The 24881-nt window shown below is 46.6% G+C and overlaps 1 protein-coding gene and 1 long non-coding RNA gene across 4 annotated transcripts in view; one reads left to right on the plus strand and one right to left on the minus strand.

Moving 5' to 3' along the window:
- The window catches only part of NARS2 (asparaginyl-tRNA synthetase 2, mitochondrial), a 42820-nt gene extending 41488 nt beyond the window's left edge, over positions 1 to 1332 (minus strand). The window contains exon 1 of one of the 3 annotated variants that reach the window (XM_075851375.1): positions 1213 to 1332. The gene's annotated coding sequence lies outside the window, so the exon portion shown is untranslated. The other 2 variants (XM_075851373.1, XM_075851374.1) reach the window with 2 other exon arrangements.
- Positions 1 to 24248, plus strand: part of LOC142742022 (uncharacterized) — a 30491-nt gene extending 6243 nt beyond the window's left edge. The window contains exons 2-3 of the long non-coding RNA XR_012881267.1: positions 19710 to 19854; positions 23901 to 24248. This is a non-coding gene — a long non-coding RNA (uncharacterized LOC142742022). The remainder of the gene's footprint in view (positions 1 to 19709; positions 19855 to 23900) is intronic.
- Positions 24249 to 24881: the final 633 nt, after the last annotated feature.

The following is a 24881-nucleotide window of genomic DNA, read 5'->3' on the forward strand; positions in this document are numbered from 1 at the left end:
CGTCTGTGGGCTGCCATGTGCCGGACTATCAGGTACATTTCTGTTACTCCGGCATGGGACTATTTCTGTAAGACGCTGATTGATCAGGATCCCATAACGTGTGGGGTTAGACTGTATGTAATATAGGAGTCATTATTCAGCTTTCCACAGACACAATATTCGGCAGGGTTCTGTAACCTCCTCCTCTCTCCTACATGTCGGCCTGTGTGTCAGTCTTCACTGCAGTTCTGGCATGAACCGGGAGGCTCAGGATGAAGAGCGGGTCAGGCAACAAAACAGAGCGGCAATGCAACCAATTGTGGAAGGACACAGGAGAAATGACAGGGACCGGTCTAGGGGCTGTATTTAGGGGGTCTGGTCCGAAATCTTTACTTAGGGGTCTAATCCGGGATCTGTATTTAGGGGTCCGGAGTCTGTACTTAGGAGGTCTGGTCTGAGGTCTTTATTTAGGGGTCTAATCCGGAGTCTGTACTTAGGGGGTCCGGAGTCTGTATTCGTTTAGGGGATCTGGTCTGTATTTAGGAGTCTGGGGTCTGGATTTACGGGTCTGGCCTGAGATCTGTATTTAAGGAGTCTGCAGTTAGGGGGTCCGGAGTCTGTATTTAGGGAGTCTGTATTAGTTTAGGGGGTCTGGTCTGTATTTAGGGAGTCTGGGGGTCTGTATTTAGGGGTCTAGCCTGAGAACTGTATTTAAGGGGTCCGGAGTCTGTAATTAGGGGGTCTGGCCTGAGATCTGTATTTAAGGGGTCCGGAGTCTGTATTTAGGGGGTCTGGCCTGAGATCTGTATTTAGGGGGTCTGGAGTCTGTAATTAGGGGTCTGTAATTAGCGGGACGGTATTTAAAGAGGGTGGGTTTACGGCTTGCTGTGTTTGTTAATGGGTCTAGTCCGGGGTCTGTAATTAGGGGTCAGGAGTCTGTATTCATTTAGAGGGTCTGTATTTAGTGGTCTGGTCTCGGGGGTCTTTCTCTGATGTCACTTCTCAGCGTTGGCGAGTGTGTATATGTCTGTATATATATATATAAAAACGATATAATTTTAGCAACTTGACAGGGGAGGACGAGTTATATTTATTTCACACGACCGTCGCTCCCTCTGTATTACGCATCTGTCTGATTATATGGACTGATGATAAATTATATTTCTTCATGGACTGAATACAGGACAACCCACTGCTGACTGACCCGGGAGCCCTGACCCCTCCCTGTCTCACCTCACATCGCATTGCGGGGGCTTCTCCGCACATGTCACCGGCTACAGTCTCCGTCCGCCTTCTCAAAGTCATAGAAAGAAAATATGAATCGCCGGCCATTTTCTTGAAGACCAAAACATATTTTACCCAACGAGCGGTCTCCTCAAAAATGGCCGCAAAACATGAGACAACATGATACGGATGGTCATAAGAGGCTGTAAGACTAGAAGGGGCGGAAGTGCTCGGTACAGTATGGAATGAAGCTTTCTGGGAAATGTAGTTTTTCTTCCGAGTGTTATAACATACATAACTGATTTGATGCAGATTTATATATATTTTTTATTTTTCTCAGAAAAAGCCATGATCTAAAAAATGAAGGCAATTTTCAATGCATCCACCATTAAAAATATTCTCTCACGCCTCACTTTGAAGTGACTACAACCATGTGGACGTGTGACATTATGACGTGACCGCAGTGACAATTGCCACAGGCATTGTATGTACGTTTGCACATAAATTCAACTTTTATTTAAAGCAAAGAGGGACACAGTAGGCGGCGCGTGCAGTGTGCCGCTGCAAATTTTGTTTTTTGTTATGCCTCTAACCATGAACCCCCAAAAGACCAGCGCCTAAGCACCGCTACAGAGCGCCACCCTCATCCTGTGCGTATGGACCTTTGATCGCCATAATGGGGTACACCGGTCCTCTCAGCCAGGGGACTATGGCTAGAACTTAGGACTTTGAATGGAGCAGCACCAGACATGCTCGACCACCACTCCATTCAAAGTCCTACTAGCCGAGGTCTTGTGGCTGAGGGGAACGGGGGGGGACGGAGGGACGACGACGACGACCAATGTCCCCCCTTCTGGCGATCGGTGGGAGTCCAGCGGTTGGACCTTACCCCGATCTAGCATTTATCACCTTTCCAGTGCTTGTCGCAGACACGCAGAACCCGCTGTCACCCAAGCCGTCGCAGGGTATGAAACGTCATCCCAGGAGGCCGGCCTGGACGAAGAAACACAGAATTCTGGGTAAGTATAAGATTTTTTATCTGCGTTTCAAATTTTGCCGCGGAATTGCAGCTCTTCCACTGCAAAAATCGCAACATCTGCTATTTGTTTCGGGTTTTACCTCCCCGTTTAATTCAATGGGGGAGAACCCACCAATCAAAACTGTGACATGTCAGAAGTTTGTCGAACGTTTACTAACACTTTAAGGGGGCACCAAAGTTACAGTGGGCCCAGAGGGGTAACTTGGAGCTCCTGGGCCCCAGTGCGGCAATAGTGTAATCAAACCCCCATCCTACCATGGGCCCATTTATAATACTGGTGTCTTCTTATGTGACAGAGATACAAACACACCTAAATCTTGGAGGGATTCCTGCAGGGGGTTGATTCGGCATTTCGTTGCCATGCTGCTTCTGTCTCTTGTTGCGATATCCCAAAATGGCATGTGCAAAACATCTCTACATTTTTGCCCTTCAACATAGAATTATAAAGATGGCTAAGGGTAGCTCTTAATTGTAAGATGCCCATCAAACGTCTGAATGCTGTGGTCCAGGAACCTCAAATGTCCACATCAAATATGGTATTGCCTCCCTGTCTTTCCATGTAAAATATGTAGGTACAGATAGTACTGCTTCCATGTCTCTCCTTATACGTGATATAGGTGCAGATAGTACTGCCTTCCTGTAAATGATGTAGTTACAGATGGTACTGCCTCCTTGTCTTTTCCTGTAAATGATGTAGGCACAGATAGTACTGCCTCCCTATCTCTCCCTGTAAATGATGTAGGCACAGATTGTAATGCCTCTCTGTCTCTTTCTGTAAGTGATGTAGGCACAGTTAGTACTACTTCCCTGTCTCTCCCTGTAAGTGATGTAGGTGCAGATAGTAGTGCCTCTCTGTTTCTCCCTATAAATGATGTAGGCACCGCCTGTACTGCCTTCCGGTAAATGATGTAGGTGCAGCTAGTACTGCCTTCCTGTAAATTACATAGGTACAGATAGTACTGCCTCCTTGTCTCTTCCTGTAGATGAAGTAGGTACATATAGTTCTGCCTCCCTGTCTCTCTGTAAATTATGCAGGCACAGGTACTACTGTCTCTCTCTGTAAATTATGTAGACAAAGATAGTACTGTCTTCCTGTCTCTCTCTGTAAGGCCTCATGCACACGACCGTGTTTTTGCGTCCGCAATTCAACCGCAAATCCACGGGTTAATTGCGGACCCATTCATTTCTATGTGGCCATACCCACTATCCGTGTTTTCACGGCTCTCCGCATGTCCGCACATCCGTGCCGCAGAAACTCCGGACATGTCTTATTATGGGCCGCAAATGCGGTGCAGACATGCCAATAGAAGTCAATGGGCCCGTGGAAATTGCGGATACACCGCCGTGTGTCATCCGCAGTTTGCGGATTTGCGGATCATGTGACCTTCTAAAGGGAGTTTGACCAAGCTTTTGGCATCCTGTTTAAAAGTCCTTTTTTTTTTCATCCGCATTTTTGCGGATTACATACGGATGAACTGCGGATGACATTCCACGGAACACGGTCCTGGAATTTGCGGACCAGAAAAACATCACGGTCGTGTGCATGAGGCCTAAATGATGCGGGCACAGATAGTACTGCCTCCCTGTCTTTCCCTTTTAATGATATATGTACAGATAGTACTGCCTCCCTGTACAAGATCTAAGTTATGAACTTAGATGTGATCGCTGTAACATCCACAGCCGCGGACCGTCATTCTAACTTACCCCTCAACGGCTGCGGCCATGGTTGAGTGAGTGCCGGGCGGCATCTCCCTCCACTGGTTCCAGTAGGGTGCGCGCGCGCTCACGCCCGGCCTTAAAAGGGCCAGTACACACACATGTGTAAAATCTGTAATTAGCCCATGATCACCCTGGACTATAAAAAGGGCTCCGCCGTTTCACTCATTGCCTGAGCGTTGTTGTATTTACCCATGTTAGTCATAGCAAATGGTCCCTTAGTGTCATCCTGTTCCCGTGCCCTGCTACCTGTATCCCGTGCCTTAGAGTGTTGGAGTCGTGTTGTGTCATCTGTCACGCCTGCTGATATGCACCATGTCTTGTGTCATCTGCCTGCAAGTTCACCTGTGCCTCAGCCTCCACTACTGTCTGGACTATCAAAGGTACTCTTGTACTAGGACTTTTTTTTGGCCAGCTGCTACTGCGCTGCGGTGGTGCGGCCTAGTGGGTCCACATACCCATGGATCATGACAGTACGCTCAGGCCATGGACCCCGCTGATCAACCCAAGACCATATCGACGTCACAAGCCATGCAGGCAGACCTGCGAGACCTTCGGTCACAAGAAGCCCAACTCCTCCTGGAAGTGAACTCCATTGTACAGGCACCTGTTCCTGTTGCTCCGCTGTTCCTCCTACTACACATCCTGTCAGTACCGATGCCGACTCTCAATTCTCGCTGCCACTACCTCCTCGCTACGATGGAGACGTGAGTACCTGCAGGGGATTTCTGAACCAGTGCCAGATCCACTTCAGTCTACATGCCAGAGCGTTCCCTTCCGATGGTGCAAGGACCACTTTCATCGTCTCTCTCCTTACTGGAAGGCCCTAGCATGGGCGAATCCTGTCTGGGAACGTCAGGGACAGAGACTCGTGACTTCCAGTGTTTCCTACGGATTTATCGCGCAATATTTGGGGAACCTGGACAAGTCCTATGAACAGCTGCATCTCTGCTGACCCTTCACCATGGAGACATCTCCGTGGGCTAGTACGCCATTCAGTTCCGCACCCTGGCGGTAGAGCGGTCCTGGAAAATGAAGCCTTGGTGGCTACATTCTGGCAGGGACTGTCTTCCGAGATTAAAGATGAGCTTGCCGCTCGTGATCTACCACCTACCCTGGATGACCTCATTCTTCTTGCCACCCGAATTGACATGAGGAACCATTATCAATCTCGAGAGGTTCGTCGGGAGAGAAGATTCCCCAGGCTGGCTCCTACTTTCCAGTAATCCCTGTTGCCCTCACCAGTTATTCCATCAGAGAAGCCTATGCAGGTGGACCGGCTCAAATTGTCAGCCCACTAGAAACAACGCAGACGCACTTCGGGACTTTGTCTGTATTGCGGCCTCGGAGGCCATGTTGTCCATTTGTGTCCCCAGAAGCCAAAAATCTCCAGTGCCTAGGATTGGTTGAAGTGACAACCCTAGGCGGAACGGCGCTGAATAAAAAATTATCTTCTAAACTGTCCATCCCCGTGAACATAGTGCCCGGCGAAAAGACGCACCGGGTCTCTGCCTATCTGCACTCAAGGTCATCAAACGTCATCCAAAAATACCTAGTGGATAATCACCAGTTGCCCACGGTCCACCTGGAGACATCTTTGGCTGTTGCCTCACTGAATAGACTGCCTCTGCCCGACCTGATCGTATCAGAAACCAAGCCGCTAAGGCTCCAAGTCGGAGCCCTTCATCAGAGGCGTAGCTAGGTTCTCCAGCACCTGGGGCAAAGATTCAGTATGGCGCCCCCCCCCCACCTCTTTCCCGACATCTCCTTCCCCCTCGCCGTGTTTGTTTTCTCTACCAAACGACGTGTCATTTATTTTTATGTAACGCGAGCATAAAAACATTTGTACATTTTACAAGCAATATGGTTCTATACACAACATAAGAGCCAAGCTCAGTACATATATACAGACCCAGAACCAAGCTCAGTACATATATACAGCCCCAGAACAAATACAACTCAATTTAGTGCAACCCCTGCCGTATAGGTGTGTACGGCGTAAAACTACAGCTCCCAGCATGGCCCGAACAATGGTAAGGATATGCTGGGAGATGCTGTTTCACAAAAATAAATCATATCATAATCATCTCGCTGCAGATCGTACAGTGACTACATTACTGATTAGAGTCAGAATAAACAGTTACATTGAGTGACTCACCGGTGACGTCTCAGATTCTAGTTCTTTTTCTCCATCCGGTCCAGACCTCTATGATGACTTCTCCCGGTCACAGCCCATTTCTGCAGTTTGCCGCTCAGATGTCTTCAGCTTCTCACTTTACCAACATTTCTGCACCTATAAATAAATATAAAGTTATCATTATACCACACATTACGCCCCTAAATATAATAGCGCCATACACTGCACCTCTAATTATAACAGCACCATACACCGTGTCACACACACACACACACACACACACACACACTGTGACCCCTGTAGATAGTGCCCCCATATAGCCCACCCCTGTATATAGTGTCCCACAAATAACTCCCCCTATAGTGCTCTACAGATAGCCCACCCCTGTATATAGTGCTCTACAGATAGCTCACCCCTGTATATAGCCCTCCTGTAGATATAGCCTACCCCTGTATATAGTACTCCACATATAGTCCACCCCTGTATATAGTACTCCACATATAGTCCACCCCTGTATATAGTGCTCCACAGATAGCCCAACCATGTATGTAGCCCCCCTGTAGATATAGCCCACCCCTGTATATAGTGCTCCACATATAGTCCACCCCTGTATATAGTGTTTCACAGATAGCCCACCCCTGTATATAGCCCCCTTGTACATATAGTCCAACCCCGTATATAGTGCTCCACTAAATTATACAGGGGTGGGCTATCTGTGGAGCACTATATACAGGGGTGGACTATATGTACAAGGGAGCTATATACAGGGGTGGGCTTTCTGTGGAGCACTATAGGAGGAGCTATTTGTGGGATACTATATACAGGGGTGGGCTATATCTACAGGGGGACTATATCTACAGGGGGACCATATCTACAGGGGGACCATATCTACAGGGCTGGGCTATATACAGGGCTGGGCTATATACAGGGCTGGGCTATATACAGGGCAGGGCTATATACAGGGGTGGGCTATATACAGGGGGGCTATATCTACAGGGGTGGGCTATATCTACAGGGGTGGGCTATATACAGGGCTGGGCTATATACAGGGGGACTATATACAGGGGGACTATACAGGGGGGCTATATCTACAGGGGGGGCTATCTATGGAGCACCATATACGGGGTGGGCTATATCTACAGGGGGCTATATACTATATAGCCCCCCCTGTAGCTATAGCCCACCCCTGTATATGGTGCTCCATAGATAGCCCACCCCAGTATATAGCCCCCCTGTAGATATAGCTCCCCTGTAGATATAGCCCACCCCTGTAGATATAGCCCCCCTGTAGAGATAGCCCCCCCTGTAGATAGACACCCCCCCATAGATAAAGCCCCCCGCGTGTAGATAAAGTCCCCTCCGTAGATACAGCCGCACACTTTTATTACAATTAAAAAAATAAAACTATTCAAACTCACCTTATTCCCGCTCCCACGCTGTCCGGCAGCCATGGAGACCTGCTCTCTTCTGCGCAGGTCTCCAGGGGGTTGAACGCGGCGTCTATGAAAGGCGCTGATTGGCTGGGCAGGATGACTTTCCCTGTCAGTCAGTCAGCGCCTTTTTTAATCGACGGAAGCGTCACTGGTACAAAAGGTACCAGTCGCTTCATTCTTGGAAAGGAGCTGAATGGCCGGGCACGGAACGTGCCCGGTCATTCATTGCTTCTAATTGTGTCCTTGCGACACAGGTACAATTATAGTGCAGGAGGAGGGGGCGCTGGCGCCCCCCTGTAAGCTGCGCCCGGGGCACATGCCCCGCCTGCCCCCCCTAGCTACGCCCCTGCCTTCATACTGAACTGATTTTGTTTCTTGTTGTGCCTAAAGCCATCAATCCTGTCCTACTGGGTGTCACGGACACAGGGTTTGTGGACCCACTAGGCCGCTCCGCCGTAGCGTGGAGGCAGCTGACCAGGTCACAGTCTAAGCGGAAGTAATTGGCATACAGTAATGCTTGGGTACCTGAAATAGTCCGGGCGGTGGCTGTGGCTTCAGCACGGATTGAGGCAGGTGCGGCAAGTGGCGTCAGACGTGGCGGGCAGTATCCGATGAAGCGGTAGACACTTGACGTGGCAGATGACACTTGGCGTGGCAGAAGACACTTGGCGTGGCAGATGACACTAGACGTGGCAGATGACACTAGACGTGGCAGGCACAGGAACAATACGGAATACAGGAACGGTAACAGGGCACGGGTAACAGCTGGAACGGGAGACAATAAGGAACCATTTGCGAGACAGACTGGGAAAGACTAACAACGCTCAGGCATCGAACTAGGGGGCTGGACCCCTCTTATAGCCTCGGGTACTCACGGGTCAAAGGTCGTTCAAGATGTCCGGTACGCACGCTGCCCCTTTAAGAGCGGGGACGAGCGTGCGCGCGCACCCTGCGGGCTCCGGCGGAGGTGAGTGGATGCAGGCGTCTCTTGAGGAGGAGGCTGGGGCCAGCGCTTGCCGACTCGTGGCTGCGGCTGTCAGCGGGAGGCTGGAGCGGACAGTCCGCATCCACGGACATTACACTGGGCCTGCCTTGGCTCCGGTTACATGCCCCAGTACTGGACTGGAATTTTGGGGAGGTTCTCCAATGGGGCTCCAAATGTCTCAACCGCTGTCTGTTACAGATCCATCCGGTCCAACCTCCACTGCCTCAGTCATTGGCAGGATTACCTCCTCATTTCTCTCAGTTTGCGGATGTCTTCAGCAAGAAGGAGGCTGAGACACTTCCCCCACCCCGGGCTTATGACTGCCCCATTGAACTGGTTCCAAATGTGTCCCCTCCCCGTGGACGAGTATACCCTCTCTCCTTGCCAGAGACTCAGTCCATGTCGGCCTATATCAAGGAGAACCTGGAGAGGGGTTTCATACAAAAATCCTCCTCTCCAGCCAGGGCTGGGTTCTTCTTTGTCAAGAAAAAAGATGGATCTCTTCGACCTTGCATTGACTACCGTAGTCTCAATCATATCATGGTCAAGAACAAATATCTGTTGCCACTAATTTCCGAACTATTTGACCGCATACGAGGAGCCAAGATTTTTTCTAAACTAGACTTGCGTGGGGCTTACAATTTGAACCGGATCCGCCAGGGTGACGAATGGAAGATGGCATTCAACACTCGAGACGGGCACTACGAATACCTGGTAATGCCCTTCGGTCTGTGTAACGCTCCCGCGGTCTTCCAAGAATTCGTCAATGATATCTTCCAAGATCTCCTCTATGTCTGTGTTGTGGTCTATTTAGATGATATTTTGATTTTCTCTCCAGTCCCGACGACTCATCGGAGGCATGTCCGTTAAGTTTTGCTGAGATTAAGGGAGAATCGTCTGTATGCCAAGCTGGAGAAGTGCATTTTTGAGAAGAATTCTCTACCCATCATGGGCTACATCATCTCGGATGAAGGCATCAAGATGGATGCTGAGAAGGTAAAGTCTGTCCTGGAATTGCCACGTCCTCAAGGCCTGAGGTCCATACAGCGTTTTTTGGGATTTGCCAACTTCTACTGGCAGTTTATCCCAAATTTCTGTTCACTGACGGCTCTCGTCTCTACCCTCACCAAAAATGGTATGAACGCCAAGGTGTGGACTCCAGAGGCAGAATCTGCATTCAATAGTCTTAAGAGTGCCTTCACTTCAGCCTCAACCCTCCATCATCCTGACGCGTCTCGACAGTTTTCGTTGAAGGTGGACGCCGCCTCTGTTCCAGAGAGGTTCCAAAGGGAAGGCAGTGGTATGTGGTTATTACTCTAGACTTTTTTTCTCCTGCAGAGCACAATTACCCTATTGGGGATCAGGAGTTACTGGCCATCAAGTTGGCTCTGGAGGAGTGGAGACATCTACTAGAGGGTGCAACTCACCCCATCCTGATATATACCAACCACAAGAACCTCTCCTATCTCCAGTCGGCCCAACGGCTGAACCCCCGTCAAGCCAGGGGGTCACTGTTCTTCACCCGGTTCCAATTTGTGCTCCACTACCGTCCCGCTGACAAAAATGTGAGGGCCTATGCCCTATCCAGGTCGTTTGAAACAGAGGACCGCGTGGTGTCTCCGCAAAGTATTATTGACCCGTCCTGTATTATTTCTGCTAATCCTCTGCAAGTTAGAGACATCCCTCCGGGGAGGACTTTTGTGCGGATGGCAGACAGTAGGAGAATCCTTCGTGGGGGGGCACAGCTCCAAACTGGCTGGGCATGCGGGTGCTTGTAAAACCCGAGATCTGATTGCCTGTCATTTCTGGTGGCCCATGCTGCCCAAAGATATTGTGGACTTTGTCTCGTCCTGCACTGTTTGTGCTTTCAACAAAGTTGCTCACTCCAAGCCTGCTGGCCTGCTCCAACCTCTGCCTGTGCCCAATGCTCCCTGGCAGCATATAGAAATGGACTTTGTCACAGACCTTCCTTCCTCTGCAGGATGCAGAACGGTCTGGGTGGTGGTGGAGCGGTTCTCGAAGATGGCTCATTTATCCCGCTGACCGGCCTACCTTCTGCTCCTCTTCATCCAGCACATCTTCCGTTGGCATGGCTTACCTCTTCATATCGCGTCTGATCGGTAGGCTTAGTTCACCTCGAAATTCTGGAGAGCCCTCTGTAAACTCCTAGACGTGAAATTGGACTTTTCTTCAGCCTATCATCCCCAGTCCAATGGCCAAGTCGAGAGGATTAACCTAATCATGTAAAATTACCTTTGGCACTTCATCTCCATGCAGAATCATGACTGGTTACAGCTTCTTCCATGGGCCGAGTTCTCGTACAACAACCACACAAGTGAGTCCACTACTTCCACACCATTCTACATTGTGTACAAGCCAACATCCACAAATTCCTCTTCCTGTTCCGGCTACATCCCAGGTACCCACAGCTAACTCTGCATTTGTAGACTTTTTACAGGTCTGGCAGCAAAAACGGTCCTCTATTCTGCAGGCAGACGATTGCATGAAGCAAAAAGCAGATACTAGGAGAAGAGAGCCGCATCTGTAGCTTCCAGGTACCAAAGTCCGGCTGTCCTCAAGAAATATCCGGCTGAAGGTGCCGTCATACAAATTTGCTCCCAGGTTCCTCTGACCCTTTGAGATCCTACAGCAAATTAACCCTGTCTTTTATAAGCTTCGGCTGCCCCCTACCCTCGGGATCCCCAACTCCTTTCATGTGTCCCTCCTGAAGCTTGTGGTCCTAAACCGCTACAGAAAGACTCGTGGCCCCCAGCGATTCACCTGACATGTTCGAGGTTAATGAGATCCTGGACTTCAAAAAAATAGGAGGAAGAACTTTTTATTTGGTGGATTGGAAGGGGTTTGGTCCAGAGGAGTGGTCCTGGGAGCCAGATTAGAACCTCAATGCTCCTACTCTCATTAAGAAGTTCCTCTCTCGCTCTGGTCCCATGAAGAAAGGGCGTAAGAGGGGGGATACTGTAACGTCCACAGCCGCGGACCGTCGTTCTAACTTACCCCTTGATGGCCGTGGCCATGTTTGAGTGAGTGCCGGGCGGCATCCCCCTCCTGAGAGACGTTGGCACTCACTTCCGCATCTCTGTACTGGTTCCCATAGAGTGCGCGCGCTCGCGCCTGGCCTTAAAGGGCCAGTACACACACACATGTGTAAAATCTGTAATTAGCCCATGGTCACCCTGGACTATAAAATGGGCTCTGCTCTTTCACTTATTATCTGAGCGTTGTTGTGTTTACCCATGTTAATCTTAGCAAATGGTCCCTTAGTGTTATCCTGTTCCCGTTTCCTGTATCCCGTGCTACATTTGTTCCTGTGCGTTAGAGTGTTGGAGTCGTGTTGTGTCATCTGTCACGCCCGCTGTTATACACCACGTCTGGTGTCATCTGCCTGCAAGTTCATCAGTGCCTCAGCCTCCGCTACTATCTGGACTATCAAAGGTACTCTTGTACTAGGACTGTTGTTTGGCCAGCTGCTACTCCGCTTCGGCGGTGCGGCCTAGTGGGTCCACGGATCGTGACAATCGATAACAGGTGGATCATGCATGTCAGGGACATGCAGGACCCTCTGTCACCGAAGCCGTCAGTCCCGCTGACCTGATGGATTCAGGGTTTCAGCGCAAGATACAGCTGATATGTATACATGATACATAGAAGCTGTATTTCAAAAAGTAAAAAAACCTTTTCAATAAAAAACAATTAAAAAGCTGCACTAAATACTATAATACAAAGTTTTAGTAAAAAATAAAAAGTCTTCAAAGGTTTCCGTAGCTTTTAAGCCCCTCTCCCCTGCCACAAATAGCCTGGACCCCGCCTGCTATATTCTAACATGGCATACTGGGACTTATAGTTCATTTGCAGCAGGGTATCTACAGATTGTTGGGTTCCTATAGAAAGCCTCTGGTTCAGCGCCGAGGCCTGCCGCCGCCCCCCCCCCCCTGAGCCGGTTCTCCTACAGTGGAGATGCTAATTCATTTCTCCCTTTACCCTGACGTCTCATTTGTGAAGTCAGTGGCAATGAATAGATTGTCCTGCGTGTCAAACATCTTATTTATGGGCACCTACACGTGAATCTAAAAGGAATATATGGCTCCTGTATCTACAGAACAGCACACACTTTGATCGATGACGTATTGGAAGTTGACAGGAGCTGTAAAATATGCGCCGTGGATAGCGGGTGACCTCAGGATGTGCATAGGAATTAGTTTACTGGGGTGTCATAACTCAGCAGATGTTGGGCTAAAGATTTTCAGCATCAGGATTCATTTCCTCTCCATGTTATACGGGTAGAAATAAGATGTGCCTGGATCCTTTTTTTTCAAGTTATTTATAAAGAAAGTAAAGTACATTATGTGGCGCATTACAGTAGTGCTTTATATCTGTAGCATATAATAACTTTTCTATTACTTGACATTTAGTGTCGCTATTAAATCTATTATTTATATTTAAGTAACAAATGAAATGGCTCGTACAGCTGCTTACTGGCACTAGTACCTCACATTTACACCCAAAGTACAATAGAGGTTTTTATTTATAAACATAGTTTTAAGCTGCACAAAAGAAAAGATTTGGATGTGTATATATATTTTTTTGTATTAAGACCATTTTGCCCGGCCTATAGATCTTCTTACACATGGTCTATCAACGGTAAACCAGTGGGCAGTTGCCAAATTGGGGGCTTAAAAATCGCATATGAGACAGCTCGCATCCACTCTAGGAGCCCTGTGGGCCACTCAGCTGCACTAAGTGGCTCCCATTACATCTTGACAATATCTTTGGTGTCCAATGTTTTGGGCCCCTGTCTTTCGTCTCCAGTGATATGTTGACCTCCGTTTCTGGTGTTCACTGGTTTGTTTCCAATCCCTTTTCCCCGGCATCCTGTCACCTTCAACACTGTTGCTCCTGATCCCTGATGTCCAGTCTTTTGATGCCCTGTCCCTTGTGCTAAATGGTTTGTTGCCCCCAGTCACTGGTTTCTGGCCCTTAGTTCTTTGTCTCTAGTGATTTGTTTTTTTTCCTGTGCTTGATGTCAATTGATAATTGTTGCCCCTGGTCCATGTGATCCTATTTTGTGTTGCCCACACTATCCAGTTATTTGGTTCCTCAAGTCTATAATGCGTTGTGGTTTGTGGCCCCAGCCTGTTCTATCCATGGGTTTTTTACCCACTTTTTGTTTCTGGTATTTTGGTGCCACCATCCAAAGTGTCCAGTAATCCTTTACTCACTTCATTGTTCAGTGCTCTTTCAGTCTTTACAGGAAACTTTGTCTGAACATATGGAGCTTCTTTTTCCTTTACTGATATCTATGTTCATTTTAAAAAAAAAACATGAATTCAGCAACTTTCTGTGATTGGCAGGAACAGCTGTCATCTGACAGCTACTCTGTTTCCATTACATAGAAGCTGTGGATATTGCCCGACAGCTACTTTATTCCCCTGATAGGAAAAGAACAGCTTTCATCTGACAGCTACTCTGTTTTCCTGACAGGGAAGGAACGGCTGTCGCCAGGCAGCTACTCTGTTCCCCTGACAGGGACAGAACAGCAAAAGTCATCTAACAGCTACTCTGTTCAAAGGTACTTTTGTACTAGGACTGTTGTTTGGCCAGTTGCTACTCCGCTGCGGCGGTGCGGCCTAGTGGGTCCACATACCCACGGGTCGGGACAATCGCTAACAGGTGGATCCTGAAAAAGTAACATCTGTTATTGGATAGCTACTCCGTTCCCCTGACAGGAAAGGAACAGCTGTCATATGAAAGCTACTCTGTTCCTCTGACAGGGAAGGAACAGCTATCTTTTGACATCTCTGTTTTCATGACAAAGGAGGAATTGCTTTCATCTGACAGATACTCTTTTTTCCCTGGCAGGAAGGGAACAGCTGTCATCTGATAGCTACTCTGTTTCTCTGACAGGGAAGGAACAGCTGTCATCTGACAGCTATTTTGTTTCCATGATAGAGAAGGAATTGCTGTCATCTGACACTCTTTTTCCCTGACCGTGAAGAAGCGGCTGTCACCTGACAGCTAATCTGTTTCCTTGTCAGAGAAGAAGCAACTTTCAGTTGATTAATACTCCATTCCCCTAGCAGAGAAGGAACAATTGTCCTCTTATAGCTACTCTTTTTCCCTGACAGACATGAAATGACTGTCACCTGACAGCTTCTCTGTTTCCCTGATACAGAAGGAACGGCTGTCATCTGACATCTAGTTTGTTTCCCTGTCAGAAAAGTAACATCTGTTATTGGATAGCTACTCGATTCCCGTGACAGAGAAGGAACAGCTGTACCTGGAAAAGTACACTTTTGTCCCTTACAGAGAAGGAACAGGTGTCATCTGACAGCAGTTTCCTTATTTATGGTCAGTTGGTGTGATCAGGGATGGAAGGCATTGTTATGTCTCTAGATAGAGGAGAAAAACCTCATAAATTAAGAACAGCTATTGTTATTTTACCATGAACCAAAAATTAGCGACAATATTAACTGAACGCCTTCACAACTTAGGCAAAGCTTTCCTTCTACATTCCAAGTAATTAGAAGTTAAAATGCGCTTAGGCTACCAGCGCTTCAATTTTATTAGCAGCATGTTACAGCCCAAGCTCCGTACTTATTAAATCACACATTATCTATCCACACAGTCGCTCTCCCGTAGCTTTCGGGCTACATTCAGGCCAGCTCTGCGTTACAATGATATTAGTATGTCTTGTGATGGAGCATCTTGTACTGCTGATAAAAGGATCCTGGAAGGAATGGGTAACATCTACAGACGCTGCTCGAGACAAGAAAAAATATCCAGTGCTTGAGATGCTGCCGGCAGTTTTTGGTTGTGCGTGCAATTTTTTTTTCCTTTTTTGTTTACGTTATAGATCCGAAATGCGTCTGAAAGCTGCAGGGTCTGGAGCAGGGGATGTATGTGTAAATAGTAGGGAAAAAAAATGCAATAGTCATTTTTCCTAACCTGGAGCAGACAGATGGGAGAACACGCTCCAACAAATAGTACAAGATAGTTTATCATCCATATTTTGTATAATTATTGTAAAAAACTGCTTTAGGCTTCAACATGTCTCTAGACTAAATATATTTGTACACGGAAAGTCATACATGCCGGACAGTCATACGTGGCATAGAAGGGGCCCCTGCGACCCCACTTGGGGATTCTGGAAAACTTATTCCTCTCCCCTACCCATCAATGAATAAATGCATGGCACTGATCATATGGCACATTAGAGGAAATGGCACTTTATTAACCAAGTAAGGGCACATGATCGCAACACCCCACTGCACAAGCCAAGGGCACACCTGCTCCACAGCTACCAAACTGCAAGATGACTGGGCTCCTCCTAACAGTCGCGTACGCCAAGCTGGCCAATGTCCCTGGCCCTCAGCCAGACCCAGGGGGCAACGCCGATCCCTTCTGTCCGGCCTCCAATAGCTGCCTGGGCCATCGTACCCTGGGAGCTGCAGTATTCCTATTGCTCCCCCAATGGTGTGGTGCCGTGCCGTCCCAGCTTGTGGAGTGATCTACAAGGCCCACCAAAAATGGTTTCTCCATCAGCATTAATTTCACATAAAAACAAAATGAGGGTTGGTGTCCGCAGCCAGGGTAACTACCAAAGAGACTAAAATCCCCACCTGTTTCACCTATTAGCGCCTTTTTTTCAATGCCAGTTGCCCATTACTTGGCGCCACTAGACACGTGGTCATTACCATTTTACTTTATTACAGGTCACATTCCTGCTTCCTGAAGTTCTCCTGTCTAGCCCCCCACTACAGCTTGTTAGGACCGCATGGTCCCCCGTATGTCTCCTCATTTTGATTGAGGTCCTCAAGCTTGTCGCTCCTTATTCTTAACAAATGCAAGAGGGGTCAGCAAAAAAAATCTCTGAACCCTTCTGTACTGGGAAGGAGGTAGAGCGTCATAAGGTTGTAAACCAACACTAGGAATAGGGCAGAGGGCTAGGCCAGAGCTCCTCTTGCTTTAGGACCTAACTGATGTAGCCGTCACATGGTCAAAATGGTAATTTTTTGGTCCAGACCATAGATTAACCTCTTCACGACTGCCATATGGCTGTATACGTTCCAACCGCCGATGCCCTGTGCAGTTAGCATGTATATAGACGTTGACAGCCTTTAACGGGTTTAATGAGTGCAGTGCTGCTTCAGTGTGAGTAGCTCTGCACTCTTAGGCCGGATTCAGACGACCGTGATTTGCGTCCGTGCAGCCCACGTGGTTTTCAAGCGGCTAGTGCGGACCAATACAAGTCTATGGGGCAGTGCAGACAGTCCGTGAGTTTTGCGCAGCGTTAGTCCGCTGCGTAAAACTCGCGACATGTTCTATATTTAGGCGTTTTTCGCGCATCATGCACCCATTGAAGTCAATGGGTGCGTGAAAATCACGCATGCCCCACGGAAGCACTTCCGTGGGACGCGCGTTATTCGCGCAATAACAGTAAAGGAATGAATGTAAACAGAAAAGCACCATGTGCTTTTCTGTTTACAAACATCCAAACAGAGTGTCATAAAGATGGCGGCTGCGTGAAAAGCACGCAGCCGCGCATCCATATGAACAGGGCACACAGAGCTGTCAAGTGCCTTTTGAGCACGCAAAACGCTGCGGTTTTTGCGCGCGCAAAAAGCTCACGTTCGTCTGAACCTGGCCTTATGTTGAATACACCCCCTACTGTAGATAGCGCCACACACAATGCCCGCAAAACCCTCTGTAGATAGCGCCACCTAAGCTCCCTCCAGCATCGGAATCCCCGGCCAGTGCTCTGGCCGCGGATTCCTCTTCTAGAGGGAGGCCCCACCGTCTCCCCATCCCTGCTGTAGATAGTGCCACCCGCCTGCAGATAGCAACACCCCTCGCTGTAGATAGCGTCACATCCCCCACTGTAGATAGCGCCACCTGAACTGACTCTAGGAGCGGAATCCCGTGTCAGATCGCACTGGCCGGGGATTCCACTTCTAGGGAGAGCCCCTGATGTCGCTGTCCATTTGGACAGTGACGTTAGGGGCTCTCTCAAGGAGCGGAATCCCCGTCCGACACTCTGGCTGGGGATTCTGCTACTGGAGAAACCCCTGGTGTCACTATCCATATATGGACAGTGATGTCAGGGTCTACTCCTGGAGCGGAATCCCCGCTCTGGCAGGGGATTCCACTTTTAGAGTTAACCCCTGACGTCTCTGTCCATATATGGACAGAGACATCAGGGGCTTCCTGTAGGAGCGGAATCTTCGGCCAGAGGGATTCCGCTCCTACAGGGAGCTACAGTGGTGCTATTTACAGGAAGGGGGTGCTATTTACAAGGGGGGGGGGATTGGGTGGCGCTATCTGCAAGGGGATGTTGCTAAATACAGGGGGGATGTTGCTATCTACAGGGGGGGTAGCGCTATGTACAGCGGAGTGGCGATATTTACAGGGAGTGGCACTATCTACTATCAGGGGGTGTGGTGTTATCTATATGGGGGTGCTATATATAGGGGGTGTGGCACTATCTACATGTGGCATTATATTGGCTCTACCTACAGTGGACACTGTGGCGCTATCTACATGGGCACTGTGTGTGGCACTATGTGGGCATTATTTACAGGGAGAACTGTGGCACTATGTGGGCACTGTGGCACTATTTACACTGGGCACTATCTATGTGGGCAATGTGGCACTATCTACAGTGGTATTGCGTCACTATGTACATTGGCACTGTGGTGTTTTCAGGGGGTTGGGACAAAAATTCCCTAACTATTAAAATTCATAATTTTTTTTAACGTCCATAAAAAACGGATGGCAAATGGCGATTAAAAGCGATCAGATGGCTGGGAAATTGATACAAATTTGGAGACACTGATGCAAAGCAGCCATGAAAAACTGACAGTTGATCTGTTGTTGACTGCCATTTTTTTCACGGTCGTGTGTGTATATAGCCCTCTTCACTCTCCCCTCACAGCGATCCAGGGTGACAGAGAGAGAAGAGGACTAAAGGTATGTTCACAAGGGCTATTTTCAGCCATTTTTTTTGCCGTAAACCCCTGAAAAACAGCTAAAAATGCGGGGATAAACGCCTACAAACATCTGCCCATTGATTTCAATGGGAAAAACTGTGTTTCGTTCCCACGTAAAAAGAAGCGCATGTCACTTCTTGAGCTGTTTTTGGAGCCATAAGCGGCCGTAAAAAAAGCCACAAAAAACGCGAGTTGCTCAAAAAACAGCTGAAAATCAGGGGCTGTTTTCCCTTGATTTTAAAGAGGCTCTGTCACCACATTATAAGTGTCCTGTCTCCTACATAAGGAGATGGGCGCTGTAATGTAGGTGACAGTAATGCTTTTTATTTAAAAAAACAATCTTTTTTCACAACGTTAGGAGCGATTTTGGTTTATGCTAATGAGCTTTCTTAATGCCCAAGTGGGCGTTGTACAGAGGAGTGTATGACGCTGACCAATCAGCATCATGCACTCCTCTCCATTCATTTACACTGCACTAGCGATATAGATATATCACTATGTGCAGCCACATAAACACACTATAACGTTACTACAGTGTCCTGATAATGAATACACATGACCATCCAGCCTGGACGTCATGTGTACTCACAATCCTGACACTTCTGACTCTTTACATACATTAAAACCGGTTCAGATGACAGGACCACAACTAGCGTCCTGGCAATTGTAGTGCCCATACACGTTAGATGAACGTCAGCAGAACCCGCCGATTTTGGTTGTACTGGCGGGTTGTTTTGTCTCTTCCTGCACTGCAGATTCGAGAGGAAGAAGGATTGGACATGTTGGATTTCAACATGCCCGATCCTTTGTTCTCACAGGAAATAGTCCGCCACCAGAGTTTGCTTATTCCCCTCTCCCCCTTGGAAAACACATGCATGCTTGGCGGAGCGTTCATGTGTATGGGGGTTTGGGAGGATAGCTACGACAGCTATCTAAGATGTATGGCCGCCCCTATGTCTGTGGGTCTTGAGCATATCCCCTGTGTATTTTCCATGACGCCTGCAGACATAGAGGCTGCATTGTGTGGATGCTATAAATTACACGCTATAAAATAAACTTTCCTTGGCTACATTACTGCTGGAGATAATACTAATGAGTATTCTGAGCCTCTGTCACCTCCCCAGATAACAGCACCAAAGGCCGATACTCTTTATTTATTTTTCCTTTTATCGCTTCCTCTTCATTTTTTTAGGCTTAGAAGGCAATAAATTAAGGTTCTTAACTGCCACAATACAGATGAGCTGACGCGTTCAACGCTAAACTGTGAAAAAAGCAATTCAATCTCTGTATTTTGTGATCACAGCTGGTTCAAGGCCTCTGAAAGGAGCATAACCCTGGTATAGTATTTCCCCAATAATGCTAAATAATACAACCATATAGTGCCTAATACCAGTGCCCACATAAAGCTGACATATAGTAGGCACAGAATCGTGCCATAAGTGAACACATAAAAGTGGCATGATAACATTATAAAGGTCCTATACAAGATTTGGTGGAAGTTTAGGCCATGGTGAGGACAGGGTGTCCTATTTGCCCATACTATAATCTGGTCCGGTCTATGATTTTTATAATACACCCAAAACTAAGATACAAAAAGTAAATATTAAATTAATTTTTCAGTTTTATGCTTATAATAATTCCATACAGGGCCCGTCTAATATGGTCACATAGTGTCCACATAACAGTGCCATACAGTGAACACATAATAGAACCATACAGTGAGCACATAACAGTGCCATACAGTGAACACCTAATAGAGCCATACAGTGAACACCTAATAGAGCCATACAGTGAACACATAATAGAGCCATACAGTGAACACATAATAGTGCCATACAGTGAACACCAAATAGAGCCATACAGTGAACACATAATAGTGCTATACAGTGAATACATAATATAGTGCCATACAGTGAACATACAACAGTGCCATACAGTGAACATATAACCGTGCCATACAGTGAACACATAATAGCCATACAGTGAACACATAATAGCCATACAGTGAACAGATAATAGTCATACAGCAAACACATAATAGTCATACAGCGAACACATAATAGTCATACAGCGAACACATAATATTCTCATACAGTGAACCCATAATAGTGCCATACAGTGAACACATAATAGAGCCATACAGTGAACACATAATAGTCATACAGCGAACACATAATAGTGCCATAAAGTGAACACTTAATAGAGCCATACAGTGAACACATAATAGAGCCATACAGTGAACACATAATAGAGCCATACAGTGAACACATAATAGTGCCATACAGTGAACATATAATAGTGCCATACAGTGAACACATAATAGTGCCATACAGTGAAGACATAATAGTGCCATACAGTGATCACATAATAGTGCCATACAGTGAACACATAATAGGGCCGTACAGTGAACACATAACAGTGCCATACAGTGAACACATAACAGTGCCATACAGTGAACACATAATAGAGCCATACAGTGAACACATAATAGAGCCATACAGTGAAAACATAGTAGATCGATACAGTGAACACATAATAGTGCCATACAGTGAACACATAATAGTGCCATACAGTGAAAACATAGTAGAGCGATACAGTGAACACATAATACTGCCATACAGTGAACACATAACAGTGCCATACAGTGAACACCTAATCGACCCATACAGTGAACACATAATAGTGCAATACAAGTGAATACATAATAGTGCCATTCAGTGAACACATAATAGTGCCATACAGTGAACACATAACAGTGTCATACAGTGAACACATAATAGACCCATACAGTGAACACATAATAGTGCCATTCAGTGAACATATAACAGTGCCATATAGTGAACACATAATAGACCCATACAGTGTACATATAATAGTGCCATTCAGTGAACACATAACAGTGCCATTCAGTGAACATATAATAGAGCCATACAGTGAACACATAACAGTGCCATACAGTGAACTCATAACAGTGCCATACAGTGAACACCTAACAGAGCCATTCAGTGAACACATAACAGTGCCATACAGTGAACACCTAACAGAGCCATACAGTGAACACATAATAGTGCCATTCAGTGAACACATAACAGTGCCATACAGTGAACACATAACAGACCCATACAGTGAATACATAATAGTGCCATTCAGTGAACACTTAACAGTGCCATTCAGTGAACATATAATAGTGCCATACAGTGAACACATAATAGAGCCATACAGTGAACACATAACAGTGCCATACAGTGAACACATAATAGTGCCATACAAGTGAACACATAATAGTGCCATTCAGTGAACACCCAACAGTGCCATACAGTGAACACATAATAGTCATACAGTGAACACATAATAGTGCTATAAAAGTGAACACATAATAGTGCCATTCAGTGACCACATAACAGTGCCATACAGTGAACATATAATAGAGCCATACAGTGAACACATGATATTGCCATACAGTGAACACATAATATTGCCATACAGTGAGCACATGGTACCATATTACCATAATAACAATGATAATGCTCAACTAATAACACATTAATTTACTAAATAATATGAGCATTGGTGCCATGATGCAAGTTTAGGCCATGGTGGGGGCAGGACATGGAGAAGTGTCTTTAGTCACCCAGTCACCCTCTTGCATACGAGTATACACAGAATCTCCCTTCTCTCTCTCTTCCGTCTCTTGTTTTACTGCATTTGCAAATTCTTCTATATATCTTTTGGCCTTTTTACGCTGCTCTTGCCACTTTTGCCAGCTAGAAGATTTCACTCTGTGGGGCATAGCAAGGTAGAATCCCTTGCCCCTCATATCCGGATACCCCCTATAAGACTAACTCCCAATCGGAAAGTTAAAAAAATGAAAAAAATGTATGCTCACCTCACCGCTCTTCCTATGCCCTTCCGATCCCCTCAGGCTCCGTTGGCATGCCATGGCTCATACAATGTACTGACGCCAAGCAACACCGAGTGTAGCGTCGCATATAAAACCCTGGTGCTTTTTGGCGTCCGGCCCTTGTCTGAGCCGCGCGGCATGCTGAGAAAGCCTGAGGGGACACGATGGGGAGAAGAGGAATGTTGAGGTGAGCTTATAAATTTTATTATTTTATGTCCGATTTGGAGGGCCTAGCATGGCAGTCATTACTCTCCACGGCAGTCATTCGCCACAATTCGTTTCATATTACTCCAGCGGAGCAACCGGCATATGAAACACCAGTCTTAGTAAATCTGCTACATTGTCTTTCTTAGTTATTTTGCGCATAACACACAAAAAAAAAGGAAAAAATTAAATTAAATTCATCTACACAGTATCCACAGTGCACAATGTTCTGCCTTATTAGCATTAGACTCCTTTACCCGCTGTCCCTTAGGACGATGAGTACTGCGTAGGTAAGAGATTTTAACTATGCCAAATCATTCACTTTCATTACTATCCACCATTAAAAAGTAATTTCCTGGGCCACAGTATATAATATATACAAGTTACTCCGCTAATCCCGATAGCAATATCATTATAGAAGGAAACTTTCCAAACTAGAGTGTATTAGAAAGGAAAACTTTTAGTGCAGCAGGGGCAAACACAAGTTCTTCAAGGGGGGTTTCCATGCATGTTGGTGCCCAAGGTGGAGGTGACCAAATGCCCCTTGCCCCATTATACCGAATGTCTTGTAATTTACGGACAATTAGCAACCCTGGTGGTTTGGGATGGTGAAGGGGTTAGCGGTCTAGAGCAGGAGAGTGAACCTATATATTTAATTATATGAATCCTGTATCCCGTATCATCAGGGTTCAGTGACCGCGGGTTCAGCGTGTCTCTGACAGTTCACAACTTCGATGTGATCGATTTCAGGTGGATCTTGCGCGTCAGAGACACGCAGGACCCACTGACGCTGAACCCATCAGGTCCGCAGGACTGACGGAATCAGGTCATAGCGAATGATACAGCTGCTCTGTATACAGGATACAAAGCAGCTGTATCTGAAAAAGTTAAAATCATTTTTAACAAAAACTAATTATAAAGTTGCACAAAACACACTGATTAAACTTTTTATTTAAAAAAAAAAATAAAAATCGCTTTCGAAGGTTTACATAGCCTTTAAAGTGAACGTCTACCATTTAACACCATATTGTTTTAGTTGTTTTTACTTGTCCAAAATAATATGTTGATTAATTTATTAATATACGGTATCTTTATAGTGGAACAGAGTCCACATTTCCAATTCCCTCTGCCTGCTGCCACCACTAGAGGGAGCTTATGAGCTTACTGCATACTGTTTATACATTAAATGCAACAACATTACAGCCCTTAGGCTCCCCCTAGTGGTGGTTGCAGGCATCAAGGATGTTGTCTTTTAAACCAATGTGTTATATTTTTCAGCGGGGCAGCGGATCCCTTGTGCCACAATCTATAAAGCGCTGGCTAGAAATGTCTAAGGAATCTTCCCATTCTTCACTGTTAAACCCCACAAGGAGGTATGAACATTACTGGTCAAATTCCCAGGTTGCGGTCCCTGGAGTAGTCACCGATTAGCAGCAGGTGCACTGAGGGAAGCTGAAACATAGTGAAAAATGGAGATAGGGGTCGTCACAAGGAAAACCATCAGGAAGTTATGGGCCAGGGGTCAAAACAAAGAGTAGAAGAACAGGCACCATGCGGCAAATTCAACGGGCGAGGCAGGAGCAGAATCTTAATACAAGGCCAAGGTCAGGATCTAGGGCCAGGGTCAGGATCTAAGGCCAGGGTCAGGATCAGAGTCAATACACAAGAACAAAAGGATGTACCCCTGTCGTTCTCCTTAAATTTATACTTGACCTATCTGGTCTTACGGTATATTACTATGTCGTAAAATGTCAGCAGCTGTCTGGTGTGTAAGTGTATATCCCTAAATGTGGTGTAAACAGAGCATTCCATTTTTCCTATACCCCCCCCCCCCAAAAAAAACAACAAAAAACACTGTAGTTGCAGACATAGCCCTCCGCCAGTAGGTGGCAGCATTACCCTGCACTTTTTATATCAAATTCAAGCCTATTTACTGCGTATAAACGTCCTTTCTCAGTATTTTTTTTACGAGGCGCTCACAGTCCAGTTCACGGAAGGTTAGCAGCGCCACCACTGCATCAAAAACACAGGAAGGCACGGGTTAATAAATGTGTTTTTCTCTCTGTTTTGCCCATATAAAAAATCTGCATTAATGATACAAAAACGTAGGGCATACAAGCAAAATGTCAATATGTTGGGCTCTCCTACATAAGGAAATGCTTCTTATATTTTCTATTATTAACGTCATACTTGCCTATGTTTAAGAAATGGTTTCAAGAACCTGGCAGGACATATTGGATTTCTTTTTAGCAGTAGAGG

This window comes from Rhinoderma darwinii, chromosome 2 (genome assembly GCF_050947455.1).
Source record: "Rhinoderma darwinii isolate aRhiDar2 chromosome 2, aRhiDar2.hap1, whole genome shotgun sequence".
In the NCBI taxonomy this organism is placed as follows: domain Eukaryota; kingdom Metazoa; phylum Chordata; class Amphibia; order Anura; family Rhinodermatidae; genus Rhinoderma; species Rhinoderma darwinii.